At 41.5% G+C, this 16995-nt stretch overlaps 1 protein-coding gene across 2 annotated transcripts in view; it reads left to right on the top strand.

Moving 5' to 3' along the window:
- CSMD3 (CUB and Sushi multiple domains 3) overlaps positions 1-16995 on the top strand; it is a 1158685-nt gene that overhangs the window by 771607 nt on the left and 370083 nt on the right. The window lies entirely within an intron of this gene.

Below are 16995 nucleotides of genomic sequence, written 5' to 3'. Positions count from 1 at the left end.
TCAGGGCAGGGAGTTGGGGTGCAGCAGGGGGTTGGGGTGAAGGCAGGGGTCTCAGGGCAGGGGATTGGGGTTCAGAAGGGGTGTGGGATGCAGCAGGGGGCTCAGGGCACGGGGCTGGGGTGTGGCAGGGTGTTGAGGGGCAGGCAGGGGACTCAGGGCAGGGTGCTCAGGGCAGGGGATTGGAGTGCAGAAGGGCTGTGGGATGCAGCAGGGGGCTCAGGGCACGGGGCTGGGATGTAGAAGGAGGCTCAGGGCAGGGAGTTGAGATGCAGCAGGGGGTTGGGGTGCAGGCAGGGGACTCAGGGCAGGGAGTTGGGGTGCAGCAGGGGGTTGGGGTGAAGGCAGGGGTCTCAGGGCAGGGGTTTGGGGTGCAGAAGGGGTGTGGGATGCAGCAGGGGGCTCAGGGCACGGGGCTGGGGTGTGGCAGGGTGTTGAGGTGCAGGCAGGGGGCTCAGGGCAGGGAATTGGGGTGCAGAATGGGAGGGGGATGCGCAAGGGGGCTCAGGGCATGGGGTTAGGGTGTGGGGTACAATGGGGGCTTAAGGCAGGGTGTTGAGTTGTGGGCAGGGGGCTCAGGGCAGGGAGTTAGGGGGCAGGGTGCAGGAGGGCTTCGGGCTGGCAGCTCCGGGAAGTAGCTGGAACCATGTCCCTGCGGCCCCTGGGGAGCGGGACGCAGGGCTCTGCGCGGTGCTTGCCGCGCCTCCAGGTACCTTCCCCAAAGCTCCCATTGGCTGCGGTTCCCCATTCCCGGGGAATGGGAGCTGTGGGGGGGCGGTGCCTAGGAGCCAGGGCAACACACAGACGGAGCCTTCTGCTTCTTCCCCCTTCCCCGCCCCCCAGCTGCAGGGACATGATGCCAGCTGCAGGGAGCGGTGCAGGGCTTGAGGGGGCAATCCTGCGGCTGTAGTTTGCTCACCCGTGGCCTGGAGGTAGGCCGAGGGGGATGGGAGCAGGCCGCTTGGTAGGCAGCAGGAAATAGCCCCACGGGCCGCATGCGGCCCACGTGTTTGAGACCCCTGGCCTACATCGATGGGAGAAGCTCTCCTGTCAGCACAGGTACTATCTTCACTAAGCACTACAGCAGCACAGATACAGCATGGTATGTGTAGACAAGCCCGAAGATAATGGGAAGTACTTCTATGTTGTGAGTAAAATTCTTGTAACATTACAGTTCACTCCAGGAGAGCTCTGTGTTGTGTTAAAATGAGTGAATAGGCTCTGACTGCAGAGGTGTTAACTGGCCACTTCAACTTGAATAGTCTCTTACAGTATATTAACTGCTTATACTAAACAATCTGTTCCAGCTGGTATTTAGCTGTGACCCTCTGACAACCTTTCCTAGACCCGAAGAAGAGATCTGTGTAACCTGGAAAATTTGTCTCCTGCACCAACAGAAAATGGTCTTATACAAGATATATTACCTCACCCACGTAGAACAGTTAAACAGCTTTTTGTGGGAGGGTTGGGAGGAGTCTGTCTGTTATGTCAGTGTATTCCCTGGAAGAGAGAGACCTTAGAAAATATTTCTCTAAAAATGAGTATTTTTCAGGAAGTTCACACGTTTAGCCACATTAACAGGTATGAGAAACTTGGATAATGGGGAATTCATCAAGATTTACTTTATCTCCTTCCTTAAATGTTTTGCGGCTCTCTTCAGTTCTGGTCTTAGTGACACCACGCATAAGGAGATCTTGCCATCCTCTCCAGACTGGACTGAGTGGTATTAGCCAATACATACATGTTAGGCTTAGTACATGGTACATTAATAGATATTATGTGAATGGTATTAATATAATATTGGGGGGGCAGTTATGTTAAGTGAATATATCATGTTCTTCCTACAATTCTATTCACCCATGTCAAGCATCCCACAACACTTTGCAGGCTGAAATAACATTAGACATTAGAAAACAGGAAGCCTGTCAAAGTCAACATACATGAATGGTGTGTCCTATCACAGGTTGGGATGTACCTCTATGTCCAGCTGGTTTGGAATGTGGTATTCAAAACAGAGATAAGGAAAAGAACACAAAAACAAGTTGAGAAATTAGTGGGTTGGATTTTAGGTGACAAAATATGTGCTTTTTAACTTGTAAACAGACCTGATATAAACATAATTGGATTTAGGGGTGTATCTTCGAAGCACATCTTCTGTGTAAGGTGAACATACTTTGAGATAAGATTTTTTTTGTATTGTAGTGTTTTGTCTTCAGCTAATAAATTTGGCTGTGTTCAGTTATTTCATCTCTTGCACATTTTTTTTGTAGTGAACCACAAGTAAAGTCAATGAGTTGGCTATATTATTAATAAATAGTGGCTAAAATAGTATGGTAATCCTTTTCCCACTCGTCCTTTGCTCTAATGTGTCTTCTGTGGCTGCTTTTGTGTTGAGGTTAAAAAAAAAATCCTGCTCTGACTATTGATGTAGAGACTGAGCACAGCTGAATCCGAAAGCTTGTATAGCTGAGGAAATTAACCAGAATAGCTTTCCTTGTGGACACTCTTACTTCAAAATAGCTATTGCCCTTTAAATTCACACCATACCTAAATCTGAAATAAAGTTCAAGTGTAGACAAGCCGAGTTCCAAAAACAGGCAACTTTAAAGTGACCACCAGAATTTGTTGTAGATTGGACTTGCATTTCCCTCAGTGGAAAAGGAAAATGGTGGCAGCATCAAAGTAGTGGCTTTTCTACATTTGAAAGTTATTTTCCATTAAGGTAGGGTATGAATTTAAAGTGCAGTAGCACTTTAAAATTGGCCACATTGGGAGTTATTCCATAATAGCTATTTTTCAATAGCTATTCTGGTTAATTTCCTAGTGTAGACAAGCCCTAAGAAACAGTCTTTAGGAATTGTAATCTCTCCTCAACTTCTGTCTCTTTCCTCCTGGGGTCTGTGATCCCTATTCCTGATTCTGAGTGCTTTTTGAAGTGACAAATGTGTTCAGTCTCTTTTTCAGCCTTGGAAATCAGTCTAGCATGCCATGTTGATTTTTTTCGCAACCAGATAAGGAGACCCTTGATGAATCCAAGCACTTGGCTGTGTCCTTCTCAGGATTAGAGGCTGCTTTGATACAACTAGTTCAAATTGACCCTACAAGAGTAGGTTGAAAGGGAAGTTTGTGTTCCAGGCATTTAGTTTTAGTTTTTCAGAGTCTGCAAGCTGCAAGGAAAAATAAATCTGAGCAAGAACACCCTGTGTTGAAACCCTTTCCTGTGAAGCAGGGAAACAACTGAAGCATAGACACCACAGTATAAAGGAGCAGCCTGTTTGACACTCATAAATCATTACTACTTCTGCTACCTGCCAGGTTGAGAAGGGAGGAGCTGGCACCTATTGTTTCTGAACTGGTCTACTCAGGGTGCAGAATGCGGATTTCAGAACACATAACTTGCTTACAATTTGTTTCTTTTAGTATGTAATTTTCTCTCTCTTTGCTATGTTTGATATAGCAGATCAGACTAATGGTATTGTGTGTTTTTTTGTTAGAAATGTAATACATAACTTCCTCACATTGATTCATACAAGTATATTCTGCTAGTGGTGCTGTCTTATCATAGAATCTCAGGGTTGGAAAGGACCTCAGGAGGTTATCTAGTCCAACCTCCTGCTCAAAGCAGAGCCAATCCCCAAACAGATTTTTGCCCCATATCCTGAAGTGGCCCCCTCAAGGACTGAGCTCACAACCCTGGCTTTAGCAGGCTAATGCTCAAACCACTGAGATATCCCTCCACTTCTTGATTTAATACTAAAGGAGGTTGCATGGTGGCATATAAATTAGACTAAATATCCATAGTTACTGTATGCCAATGAATTTAATATCAGTCTTCAGTGACTATCAAACAGATGTTTCCTTCTTTAGAACTGCAGTGAGGACTGAGTTTGTGCACCGTAGTGATTCCAGAATTCTAAATTTGAGATTAAACTATTGGGGTGGAAGACATAGAAAAACAGACATATTCAGTTACCAAGTTATGACACATACAGTTTCCCTGCATTCCTTCCCTTTTAAACTCAAGAGGCTTTATGGCATTAAGTAATGTATTCACATTTCCACAGGAAAGTATTGATAAGCTGAGCATAGTTGCCTTTGCTCTTGTAGTTTGAAGAAGTGTACTTATATTAAAAGTTCTGTTCTGAAACAAGGGCTTTTCATTTTTAGTTTATTTCAATACAAATAAAAGGTTAATAATTAATAATGTATCATTCAACATAACCATGCCCCTTAACTACATAGGACAATGGTTCTTTGTCATGTATAATTTCAACTGAAAGCAGATTCACAGGTGAACTAAAACTGAAAGTGCAAGGAGCAGCAAGTGGAAAAAAACACATACCATATATACTCGTTCATTAGCCTGTTCGTTTATAAGCCAACCCTCCAAGATGGATAGGTACAAATAGCAAAAATTGTATGACCCTTTCATAAGCCAACCCTATATTTCAGGGGTTGAAAAATTTTGGCTCCTGGCCTGTTAGGGTAAGCCGCTAGTGGGCCTGGACATTTTGTTTACCTGGAGCATTCACGGGCACGGAGCCCCTCAGCTCCCAGTGGCCATGGTTTGCCATTCCCAGCCAATGGGAGCTGCGGGAAGCTCCAGGTAAACAAAACAACAATGTATTAGATATTCAGTTCAGTGATTCCATAGAGTTTAAAATCATCAAATTTTGGTGTAGACCCTTTTATAAGCCAATCTCTGCTCTTCTATGCACCACTTTTTTACCCAAAATATTTAGCTTATTAACGAGTATATTCTGTTTCATGGAGGATTTTGAGTTTGCAAAAAATAAAATCCACCTTTTTTTCCCTCTGAAACGAAATTTTAGTGATATCAGCATACTTGCATAGTGTTTTGATTTTGACAACTGCATTTTCTGATAGCAAATGGTTCCATCTGAGGTTTTTTTCTGACTAGCTCTAGTGAAAGCAAACTGCAGAGTGCCCTGAAGAGATCAGACCTACAAGGGGCAAAAGGTAATTAGTAGTTTATGTACAAAATGAGGGAACATGTGATTGGGAGGGGATGTGTCTATGAGAGTATCTCTGTTGGAGGAACAACTGAATGAAGACTGAGTCAATAGGTTAACAACTTACGACCGTCTGTGTAACGCTGCTGCTTGATCATTTTTAGAATTTCTATATCATCAGGACTGTGCAACTGTGGTGTGCTCCAGGATCAGCAAAGGGCATGGGCATGAGTGAGTTTAAACAATAGGTGTAGACTTATGCATTGAGTGGCAAGTTAACTCCTCCTAGTTTGTCTGTTCTTTACTTGCAAATGTTCAGAGTAAAAAGGAGATATGTCTTGTGGAGACTGTAATGTCTGAGAAAACATGGCTGTAAACATGATTCTTATTATCCTAAGGAGGCCTGGCTCTTGAAGCTGCTGGGGGTGTGGGGAGAGAGATTGGTATCTGAGTTGAACAGCTATCCATGATCAAATTCCCCTGAACTCCTTGCCCTACTCATCACTTTTACTTGGCACTCATTCACACTGTGCGGGATCCAGCTCTAAGGCCATGTCTACACTGCAAAGTTAAGTCAACTTAAGTTAGGTTGACATACAGCTACTGCTGTAATTAAACCGCTGTTGCATGTCCACACTACACAGCTTGTGTTGGCGGAGCACATCCACAGTAGCAGCTCTTGCACTGACACAGTGAGCAGAGCACCATGAGTAGTTATTCCAATGTGCAACTCACCATCATCCACTGCAGGGTGTTTTGGGAAGGGTGCACAATGTCTCATGCGGGCAGTTGCAGCATCCCATGATGCATTTTTCACTAGCCCATCATTCCATGGGCTTCCTAGTACATTTCTCACCACTTTTCAACAGCCCCTGAGACCTGTGCATCTGCCATCTCCGTCAGAAAGCATGAATCCTGGACTGCTCTCCAGTATTGTGGTGAGCATTATGAATACAATACACCTGATCCTGCAGTATTTTCTGAGACGCAAGTCTGTTGATGATGCCTTGGTGTCTGCCTTGCTGAGTGCCATGGAAAGAAACAATTCAAGATTGGTTTTGGTATTCACGGAGCAGCTACACATGGTGGACCGTCAGTTCTGGGCTTGAGAAACAAGCACAGAGTGGTGGGATCACATTGTTATGCAGGTTTGGGATGATGGTTGCAGAACTTTCGGACCGTGGTTGCAGGACCGTGGTTGCAGAACTTTCGGATGCACAAAGCCACTTTCCTGGAACTGTGTACGGAGCATGCCCCTACTCTGAAGCACAAGGACACCAAAAACAAGAGCTGCCTTTACAGCACAGAAATGAGTGGCGATTGCTGTGTAGAAACTGGCAATGCCAGACTGCTACTGATCATTCCTGAATCAGTCTGGAGTCAGAAATCCACATGGGGTTGCTGTGATGCAAGTGTGCATGGTCATTAATTACCTTCTGCTATGAAGGACTGTGACTGTGGGTAATGTGCATGAAATAGTGGATGGCTCTGCAGCAGTGGTATTTCCTAACTGTGGTGGGGCAACAGATAGCACACACATCCCTATTGTGTGCCCCAGACCACATTGAGATGGAGTGCATCAACAAAATGGGCTACTTTTCTATGGTGTTGCAAGTGCTGGTGGCTCACTGAGATCATTTCACCAGTATCATCATAAGCTGGTCAGAGAAGGTGTATGACACATTCATCTTTAGGAATACAGGCCTGTACAGAAAGCTGAAAGCAGGGACTCTTCTTTCCAGACCAGAGAATTATGAGTGGAGGTGTGGAGTTGCCAATAGTGATCCTGGGAGATCCAGCATACCCCTTGCACCATGGCCCATGAAGCCATACACTGGCCAGCTTGACAGCAGCAAGGAGCATAATAACAGGCTCAGTAGGTATGGAATGACTGTTGAGTGTACCTTTGGTTGCTTAAAGGGTCACTGGTGCTGTCTCCTCAGGTTAGATCTCTGTGAGGGCAATATCCCCATGGTCATAGCAGTCTGCTGTGCACTTCATACTATCTGTGTAGCAAAGGAGGAGAAGTTGCCCCATGGGTGGCACATGGAATTTGAACAGCTGTCTGCTGACTTTGAGCAGCCAGATACCAGGACTATCAGAGGGGCTAAATGGGATGCTATGTGGATCAGGGAGACTTTGAAGGAATATTTTAACAATGAGCTACAGTAATGTGTGTTGCTGTAATGTGTTGAGCCTGGCATTATTTTTTTGCACTGTGGTATGAACATTGTAATGATTGCTGTGTGTGTACTTCTATAATAATACAAATGCACTTATTGCTACTATCTCTGAATGTTAGCAGCAGTCACCATGAGTTGGAGAATAATAAAGATTCATCCACTTTCCATAAGTTGATTTTTATTCTACACCCATGCAAACATACCTATGTCATTCTGAGCTAAACTTCTTATACGCAGGAAGAAGTATCTTTAAAGGGGAAGGGACAGCGAATTCACAGGCACGTAGGCCAACGAGGCTCTCACAGCTGGCTATATGTCCAGCTGTCATTATGCATGATGTCCTATAGAGTGGAGTGCCTGGGGTACTGTTGTGGCAATGGAAGATGTGTGTGTGCGGGGGGGGTGGGGTGGGGTGGGGAGGGAATGTAGGGAAGTCCTGGAATGCAGTTCTGTATGGGCTGCAGGGGGAGGCGAGCACAGATGTGTTCAGCCTGAAGTTTAGTCAGAAAACACAGCATGTTTGTTTGCTCCCTGAGCAGCATTATCAGCATCTCTTCCTGGTCCTGCTTTCTTTTCTCAGTATCCCTCCACATTTTCTCATTGATTGCCTCTCTCCAAACTCTCTGCTCACAATATGGGGGGGAGGGATAGCTCAGTGGTTTGTGCATTGGCCTGCTAAACCCAGGGTTGTGAGTTCAATCCTTGAGGAGGCCACTTAGGGATCTGGGGCAAAAATTGGTCCTGCTAGTGAAGGCAGGGGGCTGGACTTGATGACCTTTCAAGGTCCCTTCCAGTTCTAGGAGATTGGTATATCTCCAATTATTACCTAATATGAAGCATCAGAGGATTGCAGCACCTCCTAGAACATGTCTTCCTTAGACCTCTTCTTTCTTCTACTTATCTGCCCAAGCCACTCCACCAGTGTGCATGAGGGGACTCTCAAGGCCACATCTGCATTTGGTAAAGAAACAATGGACAGAGGTCTTCTTGTCAGTGCACTTACAAGGATCCAAACAAGTTACAAGCACAACTTTCTCACTTTCTCTTAGGAGTCATTCAGCATGGTGGCAGGAGAGGGGGGTGAGTTGGGACAAATTGGGGGGTTGCACTAGGTTATCAGTACCAGCACCTAGGTCTATTGTAGTGAACACTGGCACCATTTTCTACAGGCGGCAGTGACTGTAGCTGATATCTCATTCCTGAAGGTAACCAAGGCTGCAAGGGAGCACCTCCTGCATGCATGTGGATGCATTGGGTCCATATGCTGCTAGCCTGTGTGCTGCAAAGGTGCCTGCTGAAGTAATTGCCAAGTGGCGTGTCCTACTGTGGGGGAAGAAACAAGGCATCTCTACCAAGCTACCTTTGGCAGAGGATTGCAGAAAGAAAAGTTTCCTAGAGATATGTGAAGGAATCACGGGACATCCAGGTGTGCATAAACAAACTTTTCCACAGGCTCCCACTGCCTAGCTGTACAGGGGAATGAGAAAGCAGATAGCAAATGTACTTGTATAGGTTATTTCACTACCTCTTCTAGCCTGATTAAAAAAGTAGTACATGTGCATATGTGTCCCTGCAGTATTGAAGCAAACTGAGTACTAACCAGAGGTTCCCTCCCCTGCATCAGACTCAGCACAGCTACACTGCTGGGGGAGACTAGACTGCTCTGGAGTCAAAAAGAGATGTTTGCTTGCCCATGCGACCGGATCTCCCTGTCACAAGTCCCCCATCCTCCTCCACCTCCACCCTTTCATTCAATATATTGTCCTTGGAATTCACTCTGGTAGCTGGTGACTCCAGCCCCCTGAAGTATCCACGGGGCTCTTAGCGGTGGAGATGGGGTCGTTGCCAAGGATGTCATGCAGCTCCTTGTAGAATCAGCATGTCTGCAGCTCTGCACAAGAGTGACTATTTGCCTTCCTTGCCTTCTGGTATGCCGCAGCACCTTGATTTTTACATGGCACTGCTGCATGTCCCTGTCAGCCCTTCTCGGCCATGCCCCGAGTGATCTGGCCATAGATATCAAAGTTCCTGCATCTGGAGTGGAGCTGTGACTGCACAGCCTCTTCTCACCACAGACACAGGAGATCCACCACCACTGGTGTACTCCAAGCAGGAGAGTGTTTGCTGAGTGGAAATGGCATGGTCTGCTGGGCAGTACTCTCCATACCGAGCAAACAGAGTGAGCAATTTCAAAACTTCCTGGAACTTTAAAAAGGGAGGGGCGAATACTTATGTACCTGGCTGCAGAGCAGCAGAGTTCAAAATGGTGAGTAGAGCAGTCAGGTGGGCATTGTGGGACACCTTCTGGAGGCCACTTAAGTTAACGCAAGCAACACAGTGTCTCCACTGATACTGAGTCTGTCTATCTGTGTTGCCCTAAGTGCTATGCCTCTTGTCAAGGTGGTTTTATTAGGTCTCCATGGCAGGCGAGTTACAGTGGCGGGAGGAGCATTGTAGTGTATACACCTCCATAGTTAGGTTGATGTAAGCTGCCTTATGTTGACTTAACTTCATAGTGTAGACGAGACCTAAGACATTAATGTCCCCTGTGAATAAGTTTTTGGAGCACTCTCTCTCTCTCTCTCTCTCTCTCTATATATATATATATATAAACTAGGAACATTTGCATGGAAATCCAAATTTTTGTTTCTTAAGAATTCTCTATCCTTGATGTCATAATCCATTTGTGTACCATAATCATGAAAACATAGAAGCAGAAGATTATGGTATATTTTGGTGGGTAAGAGCTAGTACATGCACAAAAACACACATAAGCCTTATTCTGTCCTCAAATCCTCATTTCTGGTTGATGTATGGAATAAATGATACATTTGACAAGGCAATGCTAGCTTCAGCTTTAGCTGTCAATATTGTGGTGTTCTGCCTCTTTCAAAAGGTTTAGATCTACATATCCATATGTCATCTCTGTTTGGGATGGCAAATTCCCAAAAGTAGGTTGGTTAAAAGAGGGCACACTTATTTAAAAAAAAAGTCAGCTAAATTCTTCCTTTGGTAAAATCTTCAGAACTGAAATCAAATAATGTCTTAAATTATATTCATTTGTAGCTCTAAGAACTGTTGATAATTGAGCCTCCTGGAATGAACAGCCAATTTAATCAGGTATCCAAATGTAAATGCTAGCACTCAGAAATATCAGGTGGATCTGTGACATTCAAGAGGTGGAATTTGGGTCCATCTATCAATGAAAATAGTATATTTTCCACACACTATTTATGTAATTTAAAAAAAAAATCCTTCAAACGTAGTATATTAAACAAACAAACAAACAAACAAAAACCTTTTCCCAATATTTACTTCATTTAGATAGGGGAACCATATACACAATTTTCTTTGTTTGTGTAAGACAGATGGGAGCCATTAAGAAGATCAGTCCTTCAAAATGATTCACACAGGTAGACTCTTATGTTTTCAGTGAGATGCCACATGGATAATTAGCAATAGCAAATCATGAGTCATCTTGCATTGGGGTAATGTAAAGGGAAATATATCATTTTGAGGCCAAATCATGTTTTCAGAATCCTTGTTTCTGCTATGCATTTAGCGCACAGCCTGCGCAAATTCTTATCTGGACATTTGGGTATCAAGAAAAGGGTCATTTCTACATTAAAACCAGGGTAGTGGGCCAATCTTGACACCCCTAACTCATGAGTACTCCTGTTAACTTCAGCATTGAACTGTGAGTGAAATACTGGTTCCCCTGACGTCACTGGGAAAACTCCCATTGAGTTTAGTGAAAGCAGAGTTTCACCCTTAGTCACGATTTCTGGTACAGATATCATGAGGGAACTTATATTAGGTGCTGCCATTCGCTTTGCAAGATAAATATGTGGAAAATGATCACTGGGCCTCTGGTAGTAACCGAGTGAATGACTAATGCTATTTTCTTCTTATCCATCCAGGGATGTAATACTATTAGGTAATGTAACTGGATAAAATATAAGAAAGGATAAAAGACTGAAAAGGAAAGTGATACAAACACATTGAATCTGGGTTTATATGCCAGTGTATTAGACTGGGGGATTCCCCAGTGTTCTCAGCTGGAATGTACATTAGATTGATATTCAATTCTCAGCCTGAGGAAAAGTTGTTTTGTTGATGTTTCTGTTTTACATTTAAATGCATGATCTTTTCCCCCTTTCTCCTCCAATGCCCCAGGGGCCATTTTCCCTCTGTTCTCTTGTCAGACAGAGAATTCAGACAGAGAATTCCAGGAACCTCAGCAAACCTTGAAATTATTTTCCATTGTGGGTATGGCATAGAGTAGGGTGTATTTAACAACAAACCTGCTAGCAGATCTGTAAAGCAGGTTTATAGTATCATAGAAATTGTAGAAATGTAGGACTGGAAGGAACCTCAGTAGGTCACTTAGTTCAGTCTCCTGCACTGAGGCAGGATTAAGTGTTATCTAGACCATCCCTTACAGGTTTTTGTCTAACCTGCTCTTAAAAACCTCCATTGATGGAGATTCCACAACCTGCCTGGTCAGTTTATCCCAGGGCCAAATTATCCTGACAGGACATTTATCCTAATGTCTAACCTAAGTCTCCCTTTTTTTACAATTTAACCTCATTGCTTCTTGTCCTCCCCTCAGTGGATAAGGAAAACATTTTATCACACTCCTCTTTATAACAAACTTTTATGTACTTGAAGACTCTTATCATCTCCCCCTTCAGTCTTCTCTTCTCCAGACTAAACACACCCATTTTTAAAAAATCTTTCCTTGTAGGTCATGTTTTCTAGACCTTTAATCATATGTGTTGCTCTCCTTTGTATTTTCTCAGTGTTGTCTACATCTTTCCTGAAGTGTGTTCTGGACACAGTACTCCAGTTAAGGCTTTACCAGTTCTAAGTAGAGTGAGAGAATTACTTCTCATGTCTTTCTTACAACATTCCTGCTAATAAATCTCAAATGATGTTGGGGTGTGGGTGGGTTGAGAGTTGTTTGTTTGTTTTTGCAATGGTATTACAATATTGATTCATGTTTAGTTTGTGATCCACTATAACCACCAGATCCTTTTCTGCAGTACTCCTTCCTAAGCAGTCATTTCCCAGTTAGTGTCAACTTTGGAGAAAACTCAGTTGTCATACTAAACAGTGGGAAAGGATTAATATAGTAAGAAGATTGATGACATTTGCAATACAGTATGTGTTGGGGGGAAAAATTAAAGGCATAAAATATTTATCTAAGGAAATGAACTTATGGGAGATTTTGGGAAACTACTGGGGTACCATTTTTTGTAATTTATTAATAGCCTTTATGTTAGTTATTGATTACACATGATACATACTTACTTATCAACAAAAGTATGCCTTGGTTATACTGTACACCTTGAATCTATCATGCATTTCAGTAGGGTTGAACGCTAAAAAGTTACTCCAATATTTTTATCCAGATTTATCTATGAAAAATTACTGTGTCTTCAGCATATATTTAACCAAGGACAGATTTTTTTTTTCAAAGTATGTTTAAAAATAAAATAAAGCCAGGGTCTTTAAGAGATATCAGTTTTAACTAGCTTGGCAGGATCAGAGGAAGGGCCATCATACACAACATGTTTTATCTTTAAGTCAGATGTGATTTAAATGTCTGTATAGTGTACCACTAATTCTCCTAGAATGGTTTTCTTTGTTTCAGGTCTGCTTTCAATTCCATTTCAAAAGTCATTTATTCTGCTGCTGTGCCTCTGGCCTAGCCTGATTACTAATCTCAATTCAATTTTCAAAGACTTGTAAATAAAGTTAAGCTAGGCATCCACGCTGTCTTTAGTGCATATACTTTAGTGCTACCCTATTCAGTTAATAATCATTATTTTTATTTTTATTTGAATCTAACATTTTTACCCTGAGAATTGTTCATTGCTTACCATGTGTATTATCCATCTGTCTAGGTACCTCTATGCTCCTCATCACCATAGTTTCTGAGAGTCTAGAAACAATGATGTTTTTATTCTAAGGCTCAGTGTTCCTTAACATCTTATAATTTCTTTATTTCTTTATATTTACACTGTGCAAAATGGCCACAGAGGAAATATGGGGCCCCAGCATGCACAAGTACAAGTTTTTTTCCTTTCCCCAGTGGTGCTCAACCCCCACTGCCCTCACTCCACCTTTCCCCCAAGCACACACTCTGCCTCTTCTCACCCCTGCTCTGCCCCTCATCTTCCCGCCCAGTTCTGCCCCTTCCCCAGGCGCGCCCCATCCCTGCTCGTGCCCTTCCCCTACCAGTGCCTCCTGCATGCCGTGGAAAAACAGATAGCAGGATGAGTTTGGATGAGGATTGTAACTGATTATTATTAATTATAATAACTGAGGAAAATGCTTATTAAGTGCTAGAGACTGTGAAAACATATAGAAAGAGATGGTTCCTGCCCTGAAAAACTTACAATCTAAAATCTAGTGTTTATTTACCTTTTTGGTATTGGAACAGAGATAGATTAACTGGGTAATTGTAGTTTCAGCAAAACTTTCCATAACACATTCATAGCTAAGACTATTTGTACATAATTTATTTGTTGTTCAATATGTCCAACTCTTTGTTCTTTTACTGTGCATTATATGCAAATAATTTACCATCTTTTCTATTTATACCGTATATTATAAACCGTTTATACTCAAGGCCAAGGGTGTGTTTTCCTTATATGTAGTCAATGTCAGTATCTGAATTATGTAACTGTTTTATCTGCTGTTTTCAACTAACAAATAATCCTGGTTCTTCATAAACTTAGATTCTAATATTAAGAAATGACTTCTTTGTTGGTAGCTCTCCTTGTCATTTCTAATACAGGAATTTCAGGATTTTATTGTGTGTGTGAGACTTTCTTGATCACCTTTATGGACTCAGCTCTTCTCCCTCCCCCATCTTTTTATACTGGTCAGATGTCTTCTACACAATTTCTTTACTTACTGCCCTTCCCTTTGAAAAGTAGATAATATTATTTCAGGCTCAATGTGAAAAAAAATCCTTTATTTTATAGAGCATATATGGACAGCAATGTTAATTACATACAGTACAGTTAGGAATCATAGCACAGTGTTCTTCTGAACATCTTTTGTTTTTTTGTTTGTTTGATTTGTTTCCAGGTCTTTTCCTGTATGTTAGTTTAAATTAGCAAAGATAAAGGAATTGTTTGCCCAAATACCAGATTACACACTATTATGTTTGCTGTGTACGAGCAAGCACAGCTTCTCCATAAGCTGTGATGAGGACAGCTAGACATTGTAATCTATTTTGTGGCCCATTGTTGCCAGTCAGAGATGATGCCAGGTGTGAAACTGAGAATGGTGCACTGCTGTTTGTTTGTTTATGGCTTACTATGTCTGAGACACTTTCCAGACATGCAAAAGGACCAGTCTGTGCTCTGAAAGACTCACAACCTAAGAACAGACAGACAAATAGAGGAATTGGGGTGAGAACATCTAATAGTGACCTTTTCAACTTTATGAAGTGGATCTTTAAGAAAGACATAATTGTGGACGGGTTCAAGTCTTTTCAGATGAGCACAGTGAGGTTATACAATGTATGACAGGCACGTGGAAGAGGTTATGTAAGTGATACCATAGTAAGATGACACACTGGTGGCAAAGACTGGGAATGCTGCTGAGTGGAGAGGCAGGGCAATGAACAATTAAACAAGGTATGATAGGCAGGGAGAGGCAGAGTTATGCAGAGCTTTGAAGGTGGTCATAGTAAGATTAAATATGATGTGATAGTGGATGATGAGCCATTTCAGGGATTTGGAACAGAGAGTATCATACATGGAGTTCTTGATTTTGTGGCTCTTGAATACAAATACTGCACTGTTGGAAATATTATTTAGATTTCTACATTGAGGAGCATATAGAACAGAAGTTTCATTGGGAGAAACATATGCGGTGTATACACAAAACATACCAGACAATTATAAAGTTGGATGTCTGGTAGTTAGCTTTCTTGCAATCTCAGTATATTGTAGCCATTTTCTGGAAGGCCTTTGAAGGAAGTAACATCTCCATAAGGAGCTATATGTGAACCTGATTTTGAAGTTGTTATGAAATGGTGCATCAAGTACTTTGGCATAAATAATCTTGCCTATGCGTACTGTATTTCAAAAAGAGTGTTTTGACATCTAATCTCCTGAGATCTCCAAAGATCTGAAATTACTGATGCAAGTAATTAGTATTTAATAACAGAATAGTATCTCCAAGAGATTGTTTTCCTAAATAATTTTCTAACATGCAGTGCAGCACTTATTTACAATGAACAGAAACTTCTAGTTAGCCATAGGGTTTTTTTAATGGTCCTGTGGGTTGCATTGGTTGACACACCACAGTAACAACTTTTTCTTAAGCTGTATTCTAGTGGAATTTTTGAAGTTCTATGGGAACAAATCTTGCTGGACTTGGAAAACTGATTTCCTATTCATACTGAAGCCACAATATTATGAAAATTCATGTAATTTCCCCCAACACTTCAATAAAACACATTCCATTGTATTAGTTCATCATCACATACATGGCTTCACCTAAATAGAAGACTCTTGTTTTATAGAATGCCTTTAGTACTTTGGAATATTCCAAAATGCTAATAAAACAGCGAATTAGCTATTAGAAGGTCAGAGGCTACATAACAGATATGGGATAGTTGTACAGTAATTCACACAGAGCCATTAGCATTAAAGTCTGTGAGTTTGTTTGTTTTGGTTGTTGTTTCCTTGTTTTGAATGAGACAAGGAATGTTGGCCCAGACACTGGTGTTATTCTGCAATTTCATTGTGAAAGTGCTATACCTCATTCACTCAGATGATCATCTGAAAGATAGTGGACAGATTCCATTTTTACTAGATGCTTATGCAGAAGTGTCTGATTAATGCTAAATGGGAGTTATGTATGTAAATCCTCCACACAGATGCAAAAAGCAGCTCATAATAGTTACGTGTCACATTTTAAATTCCCTTTTAATACATTGGGTGAGAATGGTATTTTTGGTTTGTGTTGGTTTTGCTTTACATTCATATTTACAAATGCAAACACTACATAATTTTTCCACTGATAAAAGTAGACTTTATTTAGCATTGAGCATGAATATTTATTTATTTGACAGGAAAAGTTTTGATTTTTTTTTGATTTGATTCAAAAGTTTTGAAGTTCACTGTGCAGCAAATCAAGACTAAGACAAAGGTCAGAATGTAGTCATGTACAAATGTAGTCATTCTTAAAACTTGCTTGTCAAAGATTTTATGTGTGAAGTATAGCAACTACAGTTAATCAAATTACAGTTTAACTTTCTCATGGCTGAATGGAATGTAACAACCTCTAATGTTTAAAAAGAACAAAACTTGCAATGAAATCTGCTAAATGTTATTAGAATAGATTCTTTGAAATGTTTGGGATTTTATTTAAGTTTTTCTATAGAAATGTCCATTGTTAAATAGGGGAAAAACAGCTCTTGAAGAAAAATAAATAAAAATGTTGGTTTCCAGTTTACATATAAATTGCATTGTTCTTCCAACTTAAGGAGCCAGTTATTCTGTTTGTTTTATTCTCATTCCTTTTATTTTATTGTTATACCTGCACCTTTATTTACTTAGAAATATTTTGCAGAGGTTTGTTTAACATTCATGGCTAGGGAGACATTACATTTTTATATTACACCACTTCCAGGACTGAGGCAGAAGTGCGTACACAAAATAAGTATTCCTTGATACGTTGTGGCAAACATTATAATATTGGGAATGGCAAAGTAAACACAGATGTTTAAAAACATTTTGCTGAAATGGCAACCCTTTCCACTTCAATTGTCATGCAAAAAAGAACTGACATATTTTAAATTGTGCATTTGAAAA

The sequence above is a fragment of the Mauremys reevesii genome, linkage group 2 (genome assembly GCF_016161935.1).
Source record: "Mauremys reevesii isolate NIE-2019 linkage group 2, ASM1616193v1, whole genome shotgun sequence".
Classification (NCBI taxonomy): domain Eukaryota; kingdom Metazoa; phylum Chordata; order Testudines; family Geoemydidae; genus Mauremys; species Mauremys reevesii.
This window is presented reverse-complemented; position numbering and strand designations above follow the sequence as displayed.